Source organism: Temnothorax nylanderi, unplaced genomic scaffold, assembly GCF_030848795.1.
Source record: "Temnothorax nylanderi isolate EJ_2023f unplaced genomic scaffold, tnyl_v1.0 TNYL_tig0473_pilon, whole genome shotgun sequence".
Taxonomy (NCBI): Eukaryota; Metazoa; Arthropoda; class Insecta; order Hymenoptera; family Formicidae; genus Temnothorax; species Temnothorax nylanderi.
Genome location: NW_027249535.1, coordinates 98,474 through 104,780, shown reverse-complemented (window position 1 = coordinate 104,780; position 6,307 = coordinate 98,474). Strand labels below are relative to the sequence as shown.

Below are 6,307 nucleotides of genomic sequence, written 5' to 3'. Positions count from 1 at the left end.
CTTTTCTTTTCTTTTTTTTTCTTTTCTTTTCTTACTTTGATTTCAATCAGTAATCCAGACTCCTTAATTCCGCCCTGTAAGATCTGGTTAATTCTCGTCTTGAGATCTTGGAATTGCTCTCATTCTTGTGGGTCTGGTTTATATTCTAGCCCTAATGTAATTTTAATATATGCATTACAATTTTACACTGTCAAATAATAAATAATATCGTTTGATAATAATAACAACAGTATAGATAATAGTAACAATTTTATTACTTGACTTATTTCATTCTATTTTTGACAACTCGTATATACATTAATTGTGGCTAAGGTCTATACTATGTCATAGTGTTGATTTTAGCTACATTTCTGGCAAGTCAGTCCAAAGTATGCGGCTTTGTTCTCTATCCTTTTTATCTGTAGCAATTTTATTCCTTTTTATTTTTTAATTATTTTTTATGTATTATTTCTTATGTATCAGGTTTCTCAAGAAGACTAAGTATATAAAGTCGAAACGTAAAACGTTAATTGTATTTAAAATTTGTTTAATTAAACGAGATTTTGTTTTTAAATTTAAGTTAATGACCTTTTTATAACTCGAAAATCAGCCAGCCTTCCTTCCTATAGTTTATTTTGTGCTGTTAGTTTTTTTAATTTAGTTATATTTTTTTCCATTAACACATTTGTTATAGTGATTGTGCAGTAGAAAATCTGAAAAAATAAATGTTTTTAAAGAGTAAAGATAGTATATATTTTGGGCTGTAGTTCCGAAAAGCCCATACCTCTGATCGTTCTGAAATTTTGTATACTATTATATTTTGATATGCTAATTATGAATATGTCAATGTAAATTGGCGCAAAGGTCATTTTGTACGTAAAAATTAAAAAAAAATTTTTTGCATATTTTTTAATTATCTAAATAAATATACATTTTAGAACAAAAAGTTTCAAATAAAAATTGTATATCTCTTAAAAACGCAACTTTTATATTCTATACGCTATTACTGTAAAAGCAGTACTTAACGAGAAAAATATAATGTAAGAAAAAACGAGATAACAAAAAGTTATTAAGGCACGGGGGGTGCAGGGGGGGGCGAAGCCCCCCCCGCTCACGCTTAAAGCAAAATACATTTCCTAAACGGGCACGCCGAAGGCGTGTCCATGGGGGGGGTGCGGGAGGGGGGCGAAGCCCCCCCTGCCCACCCATCAACCCAACCCACACCGCCAGGTGCATGGGGGGGGTGCGGGGGGGCGAAGCACTGTTCAGAGCACTGTGTCAGACTAGAGTCAAGCTCAACAGGGTCTTCTTTCCCCGCTAATTTTTCCAAGCCCGTTCCCTTGGCAGTGGTTTCGCTAGATAGTAGATAGGGACAGTGGAAATCTCGTTAATCCATTCATGCGCGTCACTAATTTGATGACGAGGCATTTGGCTATTTATATCACGCCATCGGCGCGTCTTACCGCTTCGGGACAGTGCGGTTTCTGCTAACAACGGGACCTGGCTGAGCGATCCTGCAGGTTAACGATTGGATCGCTCATCTTCGCAACAGGTTGCCCAAACAGTAAGGACAAGAGATCCAGTGTAACTTTCGTTCTAATTCCATCCTATCTATATTGACTGGGCCTATCTAGCACTCTTGGCAAGTCCTCCCGCAGGAGGGAAACCCATCTGACTGATCTGCCGCGGGATTCCTGCGCACGGGCTGAAAAAATGGTGAAGCAGAGTCCCCAACTTGGGGAAGCGAAACTTGGCCGGCTTAGTGTTGCCGTTACCGCGGGGAGCCACGTGGAGGCGTCCGCCCGTACGCCGTGGCGGTCGGTCGCACGGCTCTGCCGCCGTTCGGTGCCCATGGACATTGCCCATCCGAACGACTCGCATCACTGATGTCAACGGCAAAAGTGCCGGCATAGCTTAAAATTGGGAGTGTAGAAGGCTCCCAAATAAATAAATAAATAAATATTGCATGGATGGATCAAATCCCAGACCATCGTTAGTGTATAAAAATTACATCAGTGAGCTAAGTGCCAAAAGTTTTTAATCAGCAGCATCGCTGTTGTTAAGGCGCAACGGCGCATTATAGTCCATAAACATATGGAAAAGTTCCACTGAGCTCCTGAGCGCTTGCAGTGTTAGCATTATCAGCGAGTCTCTGTCTCTAATTTGCAGTTTATGTAGACAGGTAACAGTGTTTCTGGGCATTGCTCCTCTTGTCCCGATAACTATCGGGAGAATCGTACAGTCTTTCGCCCCTAATTGAGCTTTAAGCGGGGCTACGAGGGACGCATATTTAGCGAGCTTGTCCCTTCTACCTCTGTCAAGGAGATCACCATCCTCATGGCAGACTGTGATGTCAACCACAAAGACCCTTTCCCGATACTGTATGATCAGGTCTGGTTGGAGATTCCTCAGATGAGGGTCCTGCAGTCTTGCCTCCTTCGTTACTGCCATTCCACGCTGTCCCAAGACGTGTCGTTCAATGCAGTCTCGAATATCGTTGTGTCGTTTGATTCTACCGGACTTGGTATAAGTACACTGCCCCAGTATGTGGCCTAGCGTCTCAGGCTGCGCCTTGCATTTTCGGCACATGACGTTGCCGGTTTTAGCGACTCTATTGAGCGACACCTTGTTCGCCGCTACATTGGCTCTCAGCTTGAGCGCCGTAATATACCTGGACGATTTCAACAGGTTAGGACGGTATAGCCACTCGTTGCCTATTCTATCGTTTCTATAGGCTTGCACTCCTTTGCCTTGGGAGGGCAAATCCGCCCATCTCTTCCATTCGTCTGCTTTGGCTTTGAGCTTGTAGCCGTCGATCTGTTTGGTCGACTGTAGTGGCCAGCCAAGTTTGGCTACATGCGCAAGGCGCTTTAGTTTGTTCTCCAGCCCTGACGCTACTGCTAGGGCCTGTATTGCCGGGTCGCTATTAGTTAGAAAGCGAAATCCAGCTTTTAGAGTTGCGGACGTTACAACAATTTCGAGCTTCGGAAAGCCCATGCCGCCATCGCGTTTGGATGCGTATAGCAGACCATCTGCCGTAGATTGTGGGAGGTGCAGATAGTCTTTCACCGCCGTCCTCAGTGCTTGGTCCATATCTCTTAGCACTGCGACACTTATAGTGCCCGCGGTGAAGGCGTACAGAAAGTGCGGCAATACATACCGCGCTAAGAGTTCGACTTTTTGGTGAGGCTTCAGGGGTAGCCTTTTAATTCTTGGGAGCGTGTCCCTTAGCCGTGCGATTGCACGCTTAATAACTACTCCTTCCCATGGAGTAATCTGTATGCCTAGGTATTGCATTGACTGCGCAGGGCCGCAGTAGGCGATCTTCTCGCCATTACTGTATATTTCAGGGTCCACCATATACCAGCTATCTTTGGTGGTGACAATACCAAAGGCAACGCACTTCCCAATCGATAGTGCCATTCCCCAACTTGAGAGGAAGCCAACAAGCTCATCCATAAGCCGACTCGCCGCTATTCGATCATTTGCTATTAGAATTATATCGTCGGCAAAGGCCACCACGATATGCTAAGGCCTTCCTTAACTTGGAAGCCTTCCATTCTTTCCAGCTTGTCAATGATTACATCCATACAGATATTAAAGATGAGTGGAGACAGAGGATCGCCTTGTTTGACACCTCTTCTCAACTCTATGTCGAACATTTCGTTCCGACATTTCATGGTCGTTTTGACTCCTTTATACGAGTCCATTATCAGTGCGACCACTTCCTCCGGCAACCCTTGGCTAAGTAAAGAATACTTAATAACTGGGTGCGGAAGGCTATCAAACGCCTTGGCAATGTCCACCTGAGTGACAACGATTCCTTTGCCCTTTTTGGCTGTTGCAAGGACTTCATTTAACAAGTTGATGTTATTATAACATCCCATTTCTGGTACAAAGCCTTTTTGCCGTGCGTTTAGGTGAACCACGTTTCTTAGGCGTTGGTCCATAATACCCCAATACAACCTACTCAGTATCGAGGAGATAGTAATTGGCCTGTAGTTAGCCGCTACTGAGGGATCCTTGCCCTCTTTGAGCAACAGCGTTGTTCTATTGCAGCGCCATGCGCTCGGCTGTTTCAGTGCCAGCATGATTACGTTAAAGATCGCTTGGAGGATGTATCCTCCCTCATTTCTCATCAGATCTCCCTTGCGGAGTCCATCAGGCCCGGCTGCCACCCTCAGCCGTGTAGACCTGAAACGCTTCAGAACCTCCGCACTGGAGATGGGGTGTAGAATTTCTGCTGGGTTATATGGCACCGTGGCCCCTCGCTTCTCCTGTTCAACATCACATCGACCGGGCTTTCCCCACAGCCCTTCGTAGAGCTCCTTGACGCTCTCCACTGATGGACTCACCGATTCACCTGTATCTTGCGCTTGAATGTCCATACCCTCTCTTACCATTTTAGCGAGCATAGCGGGGTTGTTTTTATATAACTCTTGCGTAAGGGCATAGGCTCGGGCTTTGCGTTCGCTTCTACCCGAGAGCCCTTTCCTCCGACTCCGATGCTTCCGGGAATTACCACCTTTCTTCCCAGTTGCAGGGGCGTGGAACAAACTGACCACCAGCTCGTAAGCTGCGTCTACTTCCACCTGCGTTATTGCCTGACCTTCACTCTTTGCCGTCAAGAGCTCGATAATATGCCGTTGTACTTCCAGCGTTTCCTTGGGCTCACTACTCTTGAGCTCCTTAAGCACAGCCGCAATGCTGGCTTGCCTCCAACTCATAGTTGACGTAGACTCCTCAAAGCTGTAAATATCGCCTGGTGTCTCTTCCGCATCCAGGAAAACATCCTCGTTCTCCTCTGCATCAACAAAAACCTCGTCGACCTCTAATGGTGCACCGCCCACTTGCTGGTCCTCTTCCTTGACAGCCTCTTGATTAGAAAGTGTACTACTGAGGCGTTGTTCTCTCCATCTTTTGTAACACGACTCATTTCTTTTGTCCCTTATTTGCTTCAGGGTTTTCTCCGGCATAAACGGAACCATAGCTCTCGCTATGTTCCTCTTGTTCATGAGCTCCACTTCGAGTTCGAGCATCCTGCTGATATCTTCGGCAGAAAAAACTCTGCCCCGTCTTTGTTCATTTACCTTCGGAGCTGTTTGCTCTGATCTCAATCGGTTCCTTGTTACCGGGTGCGCCAGCCTTTGGTGTTGCGACAGCCCTCGCTGTGAAGTGAAATTTCTGTCACACTCCGGGCAGTCGAACCGGCCCTGCTTTAAGGTTCGCTGCCCCTCATTCATCCTGGCTGCTGGGCACTTTGGCAGGTGGCATGCAGCCGCATGGTACGACGCATACGACTTGCCACACCATTCACATTTATATCTGACGCTTAGGTGAGGGTGCACTTCCTCGATATGCCGGGCCTCATCTTTGATAGTGAGAGCCATATATTCGCCCACTCCGGCGCAACTTTCGCACCGCCTTCGATTGAAGGGGAGCGATAATTCACAGACCTGTATCTCTTGCCTTGGTTGTCTTCGAATAGCCCCCTGGCCGTGTTCCAGGGGAATGGGGCCGTGTTCCCCATCGTTCGAGACCAGTGTTCCTTGCCTTGGTTGTCTCCGTATAGCCCCCTGGCCGTGTTCCAGGGGAATGGGGCCGTGTTCCCCATCGTCCGAGGCTTTGCCATTTCTATATTTAGCGACTTTAAAATAAGCCAGCCGGGGTTGCTAGCTCGTGACCAGCTGTATTGCCCTGACGGGAGTGATACCCGCTGACACCGGTCGGAACCGGCCGAGAGCCCAGGGTGTGCTCTCGTTATTACCCTGGCGGGAATGAACTCGCTGGCACCAGTCGGAACTGGCCGAGAGCCCAGGGTATGTTCTCGATGTTGTTGCCCTGACGGGAATGAAACCCGCTGGCATCGGTCGAAACCGGCCGAGAGCCCAGGGCATGCTCCCGTGTCGCCTGAACCCCGTTAGCTCCCCGGCAAGCCGGGTACCCAGCGGACACCGATCTTGGAGGTGGGGCAGACTTGGGACGCAGACAACAGGCTGCGCCCTCTTGTGAACGAGCAACTATGACTCCCATCCAGGAGGACCCGGTTCCCAGGCGGGTCTCCTCGCTCCCCCTGAGCCGGCCTAAATTATTGGTAGCGCATGGCGGGTCGCGCGTATTTACCCTTCCATAGTCCGAAAATAAGAAAACCATCGGCAAAACAGTCCGAGTGCAGCCTTATAGCTTGCATAAATCTATTGCCAAAAGGATGTTATGTTTGACCCCGGCCAAGGGTTCCCCTTCCATGTAGAAGAGAATGAAAAAAAAGAGAAAATCAGAGCGCTCTACGCCTTAAGAGAGTCATAGTTACTCCCGCCAAGAGAGTCAT

The 6,307-nt window shown here is 47.6% G+C and overlaps 1 long non-coding RNA gene across 1 annotated transcript; it reads right to left on the bottom strand.

The window, feature by feature from the left end:
• Positions 1–232: 232 nt before the first annotated feature.
• LOC139783152 (uncharacterized) lies at positions 233–775 on the bottom strand. Its single transcript, XR_011721143.1, has 2 exons — positions 568–775; positions 233–398 (listed from the first exon to the last, which is right to left on the bottom strand). It is a non-coding gene; the product is annotated as an uncharacterized lncRNA (long non-coding RNA).
• Between the last annotated feature and the right edge of the window lie 5,532 nt (positions 776–6,307).